The 15,146-nt window shown below is 38.2% G+C and overlaps 1 protein-coding gene and 1 long non-coding RNA gene across 3 annotated transcripts in view; one reads left to right on the forward strand and one right to left on the reverse strand.

Moving 5' to 3' along the window:
* The window catches only part of Tmeff2 (transmembrane protein with EGF-like and two follistatin-like domains 2), a 287,500-nt gene that overhangs the window by 89,279 nt on the left and 183,075 nt on the right, over positions 1-15,146 (reverse strand). The window lies entirely within an intron of this gene.
* The window catches only part of LOC108351929 (uncharacterized), a 115,368-nt gene that overhangs the window by 46,368 nt on the left and 53,854 nt on the right, over positions 1-15,146 (forward strand). Inside the window, exon 3 of one of the 2 annotated variants that reach the window (XR_005489138.2) lies at positions 4,068-4,513. The exons of the other annotated variant lie outside the window; for it this stretch is intronic. This is a non-coding gene — a long non-coding RNA (uncharacterized LOC108351929). Of the gene's footprint in view, positions 1-4,067; positions 4,514-15,146 lie in introns of those variants that run through there. 2 annotated transcript variants of the gene reach the window in all.

Raw genomic sequence — 15,146 nt, forward strand, 5'->3', positions numbered from 1 at the left:
ATTACAAATATATGTATATATGTATTTCATTCGTACAGATATTTCTTAAGATCTAATATATGGTATCCATTTTTAAAATAATGTTGAGTAAGACACTACTGTACAGCTAGGAATAGAAGAAAAATACAGTGTTTTGAGAGGCAAAATAAAACTTTGTTTAGTAGAGTATCACGGCTTGCTAAAGGAGTAATGTGGACTGGGTAGGTCTTAGTGGAACACAAACTGATGACACGTCTTCTAGCTAGTAGGGCAAGCTAATTCCAAAGCCCAGAAGCCTGAAGCTTTCGCCATGGAGCTATAGGTGACTCAGTGCAGTTCTGGAAAAGACTGGAGTGGGGCTGCAGGAATGGGTGGAGTCAGATCAGGAGGCAGGTTTTAGAACATTATCTAAGGGTGCACAAGGTTTTGAAGAACAAATTTAGAAAATGACAGGCAGAGACATCTGCATCTGTCTGCTTACTAAATGCCTTCAGTCAGGAGTGAATGGAAAGGACTGAGACTATAAAGTTCAAAAGCCACATGGTCCTTCCTCTCTCAGGCCTAACACAGCCTCTCACCTCTCTGGTCTCACCTTCTCTGCTAACTAAGAGTCCCTCAGAGGAAGGTGGCCTCTGGTTTATTTACTCAAAGCAGGGCACAAGTGGGAGCAGGGATTGTACCCTTTGATTCTTTAAGGATAATTTCTATGGAAGTCTGCAAAAATGCAAGCCTCGTTAAATTAGTTTCCATTTTTCTAAGACTCAGATTTTTTTTTCTTTTCTTTTTTTCAGGGCTGGGGACCGAACCCAGGGCCTTGCGCTTCCTAGGCAAGCGCTCTACCACTGAGCTAAATCCCCAACCTAAGACTCAGATTTTTTATTCTTAGACAAACACAAATTTTTTTCTAATGGGCAAAAATCATCTGAGATGGCCAACGGGGAATGTTTTACCTAACCACGTCAGAATTTTAACTCAGCAAAATCTTAAAATGGATCAACATTTTCGCTTTTCATCTTGCTCCTTCCTATGATACTGTTTCATTTGATCTGTACAGATTGAGAGGCCGTAAATCATTCCTTCCTGACTCTTCTTCCCCTCTGTCCTGCCTTGTAAATGTTTTTCTTTATTCACTGTCATCTGTGAACATTTAATCTGGTGTACTGTCTTTCTCCCTGTCCTTTTATTACCCTCAATTAGTGTTTAGAGGGGGACTTCATTAGCTTTGTCCTGTGGCTGGACATGGCAGCTGAAAGTGAGCTACAAATGGTGCTAGACTTGCTCTTCCCTTTCTTCCCTTCTCTGTGGAAGTCCCCCCAGTTTCTCAGAGATATAGGTGTGAAGCCCTGAGCCAGCACACTCACAGGCAGAAAAGTGTGTTTAAGCATTTCAGAAGGAAGGATGTGAACTCCTTTATGGACTGACAGAAGTGCATTGCCCATGAGTTCACACAGATGGTGCTCTGAAGTCATTCCTGATGCCTTCTGTAAGTAGTTTCGTAAGCTTAATGAAGTAGCTAGAATAACTCTTTTAATTATTTCATTACATTTATATAATCAAATTGACTTATTCTAACTTCAGTATTATCAACTGCACAGCAGTGCAGTATACAAACACACACTATCTAGCATCATGCTTAGAAGGCAAAGGGAAACCTTCTTTGAAATGGTTTTGTATCTCTTGAATTGATAATATAAACAAAATGGACGAAACCAAAGTAAGTGTATATTCCCCGGATATTTTCTGCTTCTCATTAGATGATCATAACTCATACTGTTCCTAGACACTACTCAGAGTGCTGCCATTCTATTAATGGTCGTATGGTAAGTACAGGCTTTAGAGAAAAAGAAACTGTATGTAGTGTCACTTTTAAAATGTTTACTTTTGCAACTGACAAAACATGCAAGCTGTTAATAAACTGTGCACTCCTGTCCAGTAGAATGACTGTTCGTTCTATCAGGCCTCTCGTAGAGAGTATGTTTGTCCCCGTGGCCCATAGTGTCCCCCTCACCCCCAACAAATGAATAGGCATTCTCATTTGGTTTTGGCTAAACGACTTATGTTAACACAAAAACACGGTGCATAGCAGGAAATTAACTCTGGCTTAATTCTGAGTTTAAGGAAGGAAAAGCTAACACCACCAGAATGGGTGTGCATTTAGAAAAAATAATGAATGTTGGTACAAAAATAGCTTTGAAAATTTGTTTTCTGAATTGCTTCCTTCCTCGGCAGTGACGATCATAGCAGGCACCAGATTCCACATTTTAAAGTGTTGGCTTTGTTTGTTTCTGCCTCAGGGTGCTTGTGCCTCGCACTGACTTTTCTCGATGGTGCACCTATATTAAAGTGTGTACGTTTTTCTTCACTGAGATAAGAAGGTACTATGAGGCTGCTGGGTGGTGAGTCAATAGGGCAGAGAGGTTAATTAGATAATAGATTATGGTGCGAACTCCAGATGATCAAAATACCATATGGAGAACTGGTTACGCATAATGAGAATTATTTTAAAGGCCTGCGTATTCTATACTATGGGAAAGGTTTGTGGTAATTTTACTATTTTTCCTTGTTCTTACAGAGACCGTTCTCTTTGGAAGCGTGTCTGAGCAATTGCACACTGAAATAGTAGGTTTTACATTATGCTTCTAGGAAACTATTCTGTTGGGAGCTCAACCAAGATGTTCTGCTGCTAAAAATAAAATAATAACAGATTTTTCTAAACTGTGACTAAAAACAAGTTAGGAAAAATACAGTTTTGCCTGAATTTCAAGCTCCTCTTCTCTGTCATTTTACTGTCATTGCTTCAGCTTGCCTACTGACATGTACTAAGAAGGATGACAAAATGAAGGACCCCAGGGGACACACCCTGTAAGACAAACCTTGTCATGCCAACTCTCAGATGCACGCTTCCAACCGTTATACACGGACAATCCTATTTCTGAAATCATATTTCCTCTTCATTCTTTTAATTTAATTTCTGTCATATAAATTTTTACCAATATTATAGTTTTTACATGTTTAGGTACATAAGCCCAACTGAAAGACACTGAAATAAAATGCTATTATTTACTCGCCTTTGTTTCTGAATATAAATAGTAAGATTTTTTTTTCAAAATAAAATTGGGAAAAATATCTGATGGACAGGCTCATACTCTTCAGGTTTCTGAAGTATAGTAAAGAACACAAAGACGTGAGAAAATACATTATCCCATGTCTGTGTTGGCAGTTATTTTCAACAAGTAAGTGATACTATTAATGGCTGCATATCTAATTTAGCTGGAGACCTTGAAGATAGCCTCTGGTTTGCATTCCATTAAGAGTTTTTAATAAGATTTCAACAAAAATAATAATAAATGCATCCCACTTCACCTTTGCTTCTCCTTAACAATTCAAAGTATCAATTATAATATAACCTTCATTTGACTCACAACCATCCCTGTACTCTCAACAGCGCATTAAGTTGTGTGCCAACGCTTAAAGTGCAAAATAAATGTCTTGTTTTATCTCGTAACTTTAGTTCCATTTTAAAGTGACCCCTCAAATGTCTAACACTCAATTAAACTTTCTGTAAGAAACAATTTTTCTAAACACTGGGCATCTTTAAAAGCCGAAAGATGCATTTTCCCCAATCTTCAAGCGGCACAGTCTCTCTGTGCATTCTCTAGCTTCTAATGTGCTCCCAGGAATGCTATTCTTGGGATAGCATGACTGCTCTCTGTCTGCAAGCCATATCTCGGGAGTCCTGACCCCAGCGCTCACAGAAAAAAATAGGCTGAAGCCTGGTATCAAAGAAAGGCGAGACTTACGGAAGCTTCCAGAACTCTGTCCTCCTTTAAAGAGGAGCACAGATTAATAAAGGAAATAATAGAATTTGAAAGATTAAGAAAAATGAGAGCATCCAGAAAAAAGCCAGAGGTAAAAATGGGAAAACCACCTGACATTTGGGAACAGATTTCATAGTTCTTAGGAAGATCTCTCCTACCCATGCTTCTTCAGTTGATCAGCAATAAACCATATGTTTTTTTCCCCAGCTGCATTTCCCAGTGTGCTGCAGAGGATTGATTACATGAAAGTGTCTGAGTTTTTACCCACAGGGCCTGTTTATTGAGGAAGAGTCTTTCTTCTTCCCCTGGAGCCCCCTAACTCCTGGAGAATAGCAGCGCAGGGATGTGATGCTTCTGGAAGACCAGCTGAGGCCATTCATCTGGAGGGCTGTGAATGTTTTGGTAACTTTCTTTTTTTAAAAAATATTAACTTACTATGTAGAAGACATACATATAGAATATGTATTTTGTGTCCCTGTCTGGACCTTGGAGACAACCACTTCTACACAGTGATCTATGACACACAAAGGTGATACAAATAAATGACTGCAGTATAAATACTACTCATGTAAAATGATTTATACATCATTTTCCTTAATTATTTTAGAAACAAAATGTATCTTGACTGTATGTGATATGCATCTTCATGGAAAAGGGACCAAAATAGTATTTTTTTAAAAAAAAACTTAACTAATAGATCAAATTAATAAATTGGGTACATGGCAAACAAAAGCCAAGGAAGTATATACATATACTTTATACTTATACACATATATGCATTTATACAAATATACATATATATTTATATATAAAATTTACACACACATAGATATATATACATACACACATTTATACATCTCTATCTATCATCCGTCTATCTATCTATCTATCTATCTATCTATCTATCTATCTATCTACCTAGCTATCAATCAATCTATCTATCTGTCTGTCTACCCTTCTATCTAAAGTGCCTATATCTTGGGGGATGAGTATGTTACTGATGTTGAGAAAAAAAGGTTTTGAAACCAGATGACAAAATAGCAAGCAGAAGTCCTGATCTAAGAGGCAGTTAGACAAAAAGAGTTGGGATTTTGTTAACACATATGGCTTGGAGGATTGTAGACAACCCCTTTAAGTACCAAGAGTGGGGTACTCCTGTGTCCCAGATGGAAAGAACTGTGGCATATGGGAGAACACTGCTGACGATGAGTATAGCTAGACCTGAAGTAGAAGAAGGTACAAGGATAAAGTTGATGAAGTTAAAGTATGATGCATGACCATAGGAGACCTCCACATGCTGCTGTGCCAGCACAAGTGTACTTTTAACCTGTGGAGAGGGATTTCAATACAGAGAGAGTACAGCCAATGGAGGAGGTTTACCAGCCTACAGAATTGGAATCTTAGTGAGGTGGAGGTCAGGGGCCTTCAGAAGCTACATAATATCCAAACAGGAATTAAGTCCTTCTTATAAAAGCTTAATCATTCCTTCATAGAAAAGCTTCATTCTTTGAAAGAAAAAATTGTTGTATTTTATTCCCATCGTAATGTAGGTGTTAGAAGAAGAGCAGAGAATCCTGGACATTTTCAGCTTGTTCTTTTGTAGATACACAGGCCCAATTATGATTGCTGTACAGGCCCTATATCATGGATCTGGACCAGTGCAAGAACTGTGTGGAAGTAAAGCAATGTCTGCCAGCAAATTCATGGAGGCTTCCTCAGGAGCCCCAGGTCACCTGGCTATTATTACACTGTTGTTGCCTCTCCGCGGCCACAGGGAAATATCTTGGTTCAGTTATCTCGAGTTCCCAGTAGATTTCCTCTTCAGAAGCTCTGAGCCAGTATCCAGTTGGGCATCCTGTCCCATTGAAATAGGAGCTGCTTTTTAGACAGGTCATGTTGCTCACTGAGGTAGGAGATGATGAGAGACATATGTGTGCTCCATTCTATCCTTGTGTAATCTAGTTTATCCTTGAGAGTTCGAGGTTATCCTTGCTGTCTTATTGGCCTGATTCCTGACCACTTACTGTGATGCCCTGGAACGACTGCAGAATGAACACCAGGAATGGAGGCAATATCTTCTGTTTCCTGTTTCATCAATTTCCAGATGTGTTATCAAGAAACTTCCGATTTGGAAACTTTCATAGCTGTTCTGTTAGGATGTGGCCCTTCTGACAGTAGTTGATGTTTCTGTACTGAGATGTCAGTCGCTGTCTTTTCATCCTCTTTCTCTATGATAACAAAATGTTTTCTGAGATTTGTTTTAGACCAGACATGTTTATTTACTTACCAATTTTAAATGGGAGTCTTTTCTTTTTATTACTTGCATATAGGGCCATAGTTTTCAAATTACCCAGTTAATGCTAATTAGCTATCAGTAATAATATTCTTTATCGCTATCTACTATTTTCCTACAACAAGTACTTAAAATAAAGCTCTTTATCACATTAAAGAAAAACTATGAAATATGTCATCTAATGACTCACATGAAGTGGTCAGATGGCTCTACACATGTTATAAAGTTTGGACAATAGGAATGTTTCCAGAAAGTGTTCTCTTTGGTGTGTTCGTTTATTCACTTGTGAGCAAGTTATACCTTATCTTGATCAGCATGTATATTTTGATTTATACGGCTTCCTCTTTACTTGAGTAATATCCATATTCCATTTTTATATCCAAAGCAGGGATAGGTACAAGGAGAAATTCTTCCTCTAATATCTAGGGCCAAAACTTTGATTTCACATGACCAGCCTTCCAACCTGATTATGCAAAAGTCCACTGCTTTGAAGATATCCAAATCTAAGGCTGTATATTTTCAGTATCTATTCATAGCCTTTTTCCCTTTCTTATTGGAACTATATGCCAACAAGAGGTACTTCCCACCTCTTACATAGTAGTAATTTTAGAAATGTTTCTGTGTGCATTTTGAGCATGCCAGCTATCTCTAAAGCAGATTTGATCTCTCAACAAGGTACGAACAATTTTCTGACTAGGGTTGTCTTTATGTTTTTCAAAATTGAGTGAATCTAGGAGTGAGCAGTCATTGTTTCTGTCAAAAATTATCAGGTTTTGACTGTATTTTAAAATATGGTTTCATTGGCCAGTAAAATATCTTCTTCAACTTTGGTATTTTTAAAGTAATATGTATGTATATATGCATGTATTATTGTTGTCATGTCTATAATCTAACATCTACCTATATGTCATATGTGTCATCTATCTTTATCTATTTATCTATATCTATTATCTGTCATCTACTCATAAATTTCTCATTATTAGAATAATCCTGTTAGGTCTTATAGCTAGTAATTATGTTTACTTGGGAGGTGTTTCTTCTAAGTACTTTATATGTATTTCCAGGATGCTTCTCTACTAGCATTAGAGCATCTGAGTTTGGGCTATGCTCCATTTGTAGGATCTGGAAGAACACTGAATGACTCCTACTGAATGAGCGTAATCACATGATCCAAAGTGAATAAAGGCACATTGAAGAAGATTAACACTCAGTAAAGTCTTTCCTTTGAAATTCTGAGAAAGAACAAAGAATGCTGTGTGGGAAGAGGATTGGGGTGAAAATATGATCTAGTTAGATAGACTTTGTGACAGTTACAAATCTCTGGGGTGCAGATTCAGTATTGCTAAAGTACAATACTGCTGTACTCCTTTATTCATAAAATGGTTCTGCATGCATTTCCCATACATAGGGTTTTCTATAATTGATTTATCATAAATACTGAAGTGGATTATATTTTATGGATACTTCCTGTTCTTCATTGTACTACAGGCTGCAATAAGTCAACAGACGCAGTATTAAGCCAGCGCATTACTTCAGCTTAAATATATCATGAGCCTGTAGTCTGTGAAGCACTCAGGACGGTCCTTCAGGGCTTTGTTTCCATTATTTGTTCTTGAACATGGTAGACTTCTGTCTTTAGACAAACAACCTTAGAATGAAGTTGTGAGATTTACCAAATTTAATGGGAAAAAATATTCCGTCCGCATCATGCGCTGTGGAGCTGTGGCAGAGAGCATGGGTAGTTACAGAATGAAATTTCAAGACAGTTACTGTAAAACACAGTTCAAAATTATAATTAGAACTCAACATTGTGCATTTATTTACCTGTCGTCACTTTTAAGCAGAATTCACTTATTTTAGGTTTGTAGAGTAAATGCATTTAACAATATCTAATTCATAAAATTTAAAATATCCTTTGTAACTTGAGCACATGTAGTTGAGGTTTCATGCCTGTGTTTTGTAGGACGAGAAAGATGGATGCAAGAGTTTTCCCTGTTTAATCACTTAATATTGTGTCTAGTCTGAGCTTTCCTCACCTCTTTTCCAGTGATTTCTGCAATACCATTTTCCAAACAGCATCTCTTTCTCCTTCAGTGACCATCAGTGGAAGGAGATGGAGAATTGGGCTACCTCTTTATGCAGCAGAGTTTTCTAAATTAAGTTCATTGCATGGATAATTTCTTATAACCACAGGGCTCAGATGGCTGGCTAGCTGGGAGAAGATTAATGAAAAGCAGAGGCTTGGATAAAGCAGAAATGGATGAGTGTGCCACTCTAGTCCCAGAGAAACAGATGGATACCCAGACAAGGGAGGCGATCAGAAGTTTACTCACTCAGGACTAAATAATTGATACGGAGGAAAGGCCTTGGCCGTCAGCGACAAATCCAGATTTCAAGCTATATTGGGCACTGCATTGGTGACGGTGGAGTGCCGGTGGCTGTTTTGAATGAATGATACCCACCTTTCGGGGACTCTTAATGGTATGTTCAATTTCAATTTAAGGTATTTTTATTGAGCATTTGAATTATTGATCAGGTGATGAGGGATGCGCTTACAACCGAGTGTGAAGTTCCTGGTTAAGTCTGTGCTGGGTAAGGGTTTATCTTAGGCAAAAGTTCAGCATGGAGAAAAGCTTTTTTTTTTTTTTAAACAAAACAAAACAAAACAAAACAAAATACAGTTGTTTTTAAACATGCTCAGCAGAAAGACATGGAAAAGAATCCAACTTAAATCGAAGGACTTAGGGAAACTTTCATTTGGCAAGAGCTATGAAGGGTAGGGACCTCCCCCACCCATGTAACAATAAGAAAAGCTTCAGCATATCAGCAAAGTTATGAAAATCAGATCCTGCTTATTCCTTTCTTCCTGATGGGAATAGATTTGTGCCACAGCAATGAAAGATTCTATCTGGAGGCAAGACACTGAATTTTAGCATATGTCTTTTTGACTTGGATAATTTGGAATTGTGTAAACAGATTCTTTGTGCTTCCTTCCTTTAGGTGTGGCCGATAGTCTGAAATGGGGCCGGACGTGGGATGGGTCCTGGCTTGAATGGTAGAGACAAGCCACAGGGAGGTACAGTGTCTGCCTGCATGGCTCAGTCTCTGAACAGCTGCTTTTATATCTGAGCACAAGGAGAAAAGTACACTCCCAGCTGAACTATTTAACCAACACATTTATTTTTAAACTGCAGTTGAACTGCCACTTGGCTAGTCATACATTCTTACATAAAGCATGGGGAAACATAATGGCTTTATTGCTAAAATGCTGGTAAACAATTGGTAAAGAAATAAATACAAATATGGCTTGTGAACTTGTGTTACTCCGAGCCCTTGACTGGCTCTCACTGTTGCTCAGCTCACAGTATCATGAACCCAAGACAATAAATGCCAGTCCTCTCTTGATTGCACATTAGCCCAATAGATATTTTATTGGCACTAAATAGGCCACCACAAGGACACTGGTGTGTCTGCTGCTGGACTTGGTTAAGAAGGGGAGGAACAAAGCTTTGCTTTGCTTGGGAGGAGGAGGCAAGCTGAGGAGTCAATTCAAAGGCATAGGTGAAGGCGGGTGCAACCCGACAGCAGTTCGGTGTGGGGACTGTGTTGCTGTAATAGATGACTATGTGTCGATGCACATTAATATTTGATGAGCATCGCCGTATTATCTTTTATGTGCACTTCCACACTGTTGTGAGGCAGCGAGGTTGCTTTAGACAAGGATTTATATGGGCAAGGGCAGTGGCTTTTACTTGGTGAAATTAGCACACATCCTGCTCTTAGGACGTCAAAAGGGACGCTTGTGTTTATACTGCATAAACAGGCAGAGGCTGGGTCTAGACTTCTTTAAAACACTATTATCTTGAGTGCATAAACAAGGCAGGCAAAATAGTTCCTCTTAAGTGGCACACGGATGCATTTTGTATTCTGCTCCTTGGAAACAAAGATTCAATTTCTGTCATTATAAAAGACCCCGGAAACAGATCTGGGAGTAAAAGCATATGCATTGTGGAGAGACCAATGGAGAAAACACTTAGATCTACAAAGGCTCCTGCTCACGGTTTTCTTTCTTTTTCTGGAAACTGAATACAACTACTGTGTAGCATTATTTGTTCACACAATGCATGACCACATGCACAACGCATTAAAAGGGCACAGTCCTCCAACCTCGCCATAGAAAAACAGATCCCCTCCAAACCCACCCCAAACATAAATGCCAGTGAAACACGTTCTCCAGACATGCTTCGGCTGTCCTGTCCTCTCATGTGTGATAGTTCACACATGACAATGACCTAAATAAGATATTTGAAGAAAGTAGAAGGAACTGATGCTTATAGGGAGGGTAGTCCACGATAACCCAGAACATCAAAATGAGGAAAATTAGTGAGTTCGGCTAATGGAGAGAACAGGCTCTGGAATGATAAAGACAGCCTATCTTAATCTTACAGCATTTGAAGAAAATATGGAGGCCATACCACATACTTTTTATTTTCACAAAACTGCTCAAAATTAAAATCAAAGTTCCATTGAATGATTCCTTTATTTACTTACAGAAAAGTATGCACTCAGTGATAATTATTAGTAGCATAGTATATGCAACAAGGGAATGACAGGTTTTATATGAGGAAAGTATAATCCTTAGGGAGATGTAGTCTACAAGATAATGTGAACATATCTAACTGTGATGGCTAATGTTGACTGTCAGCTAAGTCTGGAAAGGAACCATAACTCAAAAATTGGCTTCCATCAGATTGGACTGTGGGTATATCTGCGGAATATTTTCTTGATTGCTAATTGATGTAGGAGGGTCCAGTCCATTCTCTGCGGTCACCACCATCCCTAGGCAGCTGGGTCTATGCTATATAAGGCAGCTGAACAGTCACTGAACAAACCTCTATGACTCCTGCCTTCAGCTTCTTTCCTTGAGTCCTTGCCCTGAATTTTTTAATGGTGGTTGGTCACTTAGAAATGTGAGATGAAATTAACCCTTTCCTCCACAAGTTGTTTTAGACAAAGGATTTCATCACAGAAAACAACAAACAAAAAATCTGGAAGAGGAAAAGTCTATTTTGCTTTCTTTCTTTCTTCCTGTCTTTCTGTCTGCCTATCTATCCATCTATCTATCCATCCATCCATCCATCTATCCACCCACCCATCCATCATTTATTACAAGGGAAAAAGGAACAATTTCCAGATGTAAGTAAGTGTGGTATCGATTACCCCTGCCTCTTGGTATTGTTTTTCTTCTATAGTTCCATCACCTTTAATGTGGAGCTGATTCTGGAAACTTTTTACTACAGTAAAATTGATAGATACATGGGACCTGTGCATGCATGGCCTGTATATATTATCCTCCATCTGGAACTCTTAATTATTATCTTCAAGTTTTTTAAGTAACTTCAAGAGAAACAGTGGATTGTATGTATGACTGTGACAGCCATATCCAGAGGTACTTGCCAGACATTTCACATATGATGTGCTCAGGGCTTCAAGCACATAGTGTTCCAGTAGCTCTCAGAGTCATGGGAGTTTGTTGATGCTTAAAACAAATCTGAGGTAAACCAATTATTTCGATAGTCAATTATATAGGCGTGCTATCAGCTTCAAGAAGCCTATTCTGTTCAAACCAGAGGAAACATAGAAACACAGAAAGCCATGTCCTAAGAAATGCAAATGACAAAGGGACCTTATGGTTTGGATGTATTACTACTTCCCTGAATTGTCCAACTACTTATTCTGCAAATTATGGTAAAGAGAAAAGATTAGGCAGATTTTGCTCCTCATGGTAGAAAGCTAGTTTTTTACTTCAGAGTTTCTCAGGTCAGGAATGTGGGAAATAGAGGATTTCCTTCTTGCCTTACCCTTGCCCTTGAGAGAACCAGGAGAGGATGAAGAGGAAGAAAAAGGAGGAGGAGGGAGGACAGAGAGAGAGAGAGAGAGAGAGAGAGAGAGAGATGAGCCACTGAGATTCTGAGATTCTTCTTACTAGCAAGGGCAAACTAGTGTCAAAAACTCCAGGGTGTTTTTATTTCACTTCTTGGTATTCAAGCTTGACCAACTTCTCAACCTTCTGTCTTTTAAACTACTTAATTGTTGGATGATTTGTTATGCAACAATGGAAACCTGGCAGAGCTGTATTTAATGAATCGAGGAAGAATCACCAAACGGAGGACTTTATTATAACCATTTAGGCAGTGCTCCTGATGGCAGAAACACTGAGTAAGGATCAGCCAGCGCTTCTCCAACTGTTTGTTTACAGGATCCCTTTAGGATCCTACAAATACTGAAGGCCACAAGGAGCTTTTAGCTAAGTATATTCCATGTTTCAATATTTACCAAATGTAAAACTGAAACAGGCATTGGAATTTTTAAATATTTAAATTCACTTGGACACAGTAATATTTCAGTATGTCTTGACATATATACTATGTTTTAATGAAAATGGATACCATTTCTAAAAATAACTTTGGTAAAAAGAATGGCAATATATACATTCTTGACAATCCCTTTAATATTTGCCTTAAAAGAAGAAAACTGACTTCTAATACCGTCCTTTGCATTGAATCTGATAAATAATACATATCAAGTAGCCTTTGGAGAACTCCACTGTGCATTTGTGTGAGAATGAAAAAGTCAAATAGTATCTTGGTCCCTGGACTACAAATTGAGATCAACCGATCTAGGGCTGGAAGAGGAAAGAGTCCGGAAGACAAATGGAATGGAAACATAACACTGAAAGAAAACTACCTTTCTCTTAAACACTTGCACACACACACACAATTGTTTATTCAGCAGAGGATTGGGCAGGTATTATCTGATATTAATTCAAAAGCCACTTTCCCCCTCAATGCTTTTGCTTTAGCAAGAGCGCTGGATTCTGTTTGGTTACTTCTATAAGGAAGGGAAGCATAGCAAGTGGTCTGTGTCTCTCCCGTGGTCCTGTATGGCATTATTAAGAATTTTGTCTTCTTGGGGCTGGGGATTTAGTTCAGTGGTAGAGCGCTTACCTACGAAGCGCAAGGCCCTGGGTTCGGTCCCCAGCTCCGAAAAAAAGAACCAAAAAAAAAAAAAAGAATTTTGTCTTCTTAGAACATTTTTCTTGTGTTATCCTACCTAAAATTGTCTATTTATGACCCACTTCTTTAAAAATCTTCTGTTAAGCCCAGATATGCCACCTCCACATTAAATTTTACTTAATCACTTATTTCTTTTGAACAACAAACATCTACTTATGTATTGTATTTTCTAATATAAAGTAAACTTAGTTCTATAACTTTTTAATCAGTTTCATTCACTTCTGTAACTCTACTGCCTGTGGTAATGTCTGCCACTTAGATTATAGGTAAATATAAGTGCTGAGTGAATGGATTAATGCTCAGGGAGAATTGGGTTGTGAGTACAAGCTTTGGGGATAGATAAATGCATCATAAAACAATTCCAAATTTACAAATATAATATCAGAAATATACTGAGCACCAAAGACTGCCCTACATATTTTATGTGCAGTTTGGTAGCAGTCCTATGGGTACTGCTCTCTCTCTTATTTTACATGCATTGAAGCTTAAGTTTGGAGATGATAGGAAATCAACTAAGAACTTAGTGAGGATGTAGGTCCGGCTCTTTTTAGTTCTAGGGAGGGCGCCTCTATCTAATAGATGCAATTAAAATTATGCTCAGACATGGTATGTAATCTCAACAAAAGTGATCCAGATATGTTCTTGGTTTTTGACTTTATAAAAAGTAAAAAAAAAAAAAAGTTTCAAGAAAAGCAATTCCTGGCTTTGAAATTGGGTCATTCTGATAATATATGCACTTTAGACTGGAAAAATGAAGCAATGAAAACTTTGACAGTTAAAGATAAAAATTACCTGCTCCATTGAAATGACAGGGCATTGTCAGTCCTACCTGGAACCACTGTGGTTTTACAGGATATATGACACTAGTTGGGGGAGGCCGTGCTCCTCTTGAAGTTACAGATCGGATGAAAGTTAAAGTTCAGCGAGTTAGGTCAGCCATGCCATTTTTCTTCCTTTAAAGCTTTAAAGATGCTTTTTACAAAGCAAATGACCATGGTCTATTTAAAACAGTTTCAGCCTAAGGGATGATTTCCTTCTTTCACGGAAAGGCAGGCACAGTAAAGATAAGGATTCTTTCGGCTTATACTTTTTTTTTTTTTTTTACCTTTCACTCCTGGACATGAGATAGAAATTCAAGATCAAATTGATTCTTTTATCAGGCCTTTAATTAAAAAATGTCATGACCTCCTCATTATTCTGTAGAAATCCTAGATGTGAATCTCAACAAGAGTGGGCTATTATGTTGAGATTACTATGGATGTGTGCAACCTTGGGCAGATTATTTAACTTTTCTCTGCTTCACATTTATGAATAGTAATACAGGCCGGTAAAAGTGTAAGGTCTTCAAAGTCCCATGTAGTCAGGCTTAAGACATTATCGTGATTTGAGAACCAATTCAGGGAGATGGTGAGGAGTCTGGTTTCTGGGTCTGGGTCTGTTTTCTAAAAGTTTCTGTCCCCAGCTCATCAACCATACAAGAGAATACATGGTCTGGGGTATCTAGGAGATCTCTTAACCCTACTTTGCTCAACGAGAGAGTGGGATACTTGTGTGGTCCACTTTAATAGTAAATAAATCATACCTGTGATACAAAAGTTATTTATCTTAAAGGCTCCTTTCTCCAATAACAACAATAATTTTCTAAGACTTCAGAAGGTTGTGGTTTTTCTTGTTTTGAACAGTCTATACAACACTGCCATAATCACTTGAAATATAAAAAGAAACCCTCAAAATCATAGTCATCATTGTTACAATTCCAATCAATTGGTTGGCATGTTTTCATTTCTCTCAAGTCCTAAGATTCAAGACCTATTTAAGTGGTTGTCCTGGAGATGTCTGAGGCACTCCGTGATGAGCTAGGACTTTATCATACCGTGTGAGGAATGAAAAAAACTAACACTAATGCAAATCGTAGTCGGAATAATAAACTTATCCTCAGAGATGCTATTCTTGTTTCATTTCTGTTCAACTTGGGGAGGA

The sequence above is a fragment of the Rattus norvegicus genome, chromosome 9 (genome assembly GCF_036323735.1).
Source record: "Rattus norvegicus strain BN/NHsdMcwi chromosome 9, GRCr8, whole genome shotgun sequence".
Taxonomy (NCBI): Eukaryota; Metazoa; Chordata; class Mammalia; order Rodentia; family Muridae; genus Rattus; species Rattus norvegicus.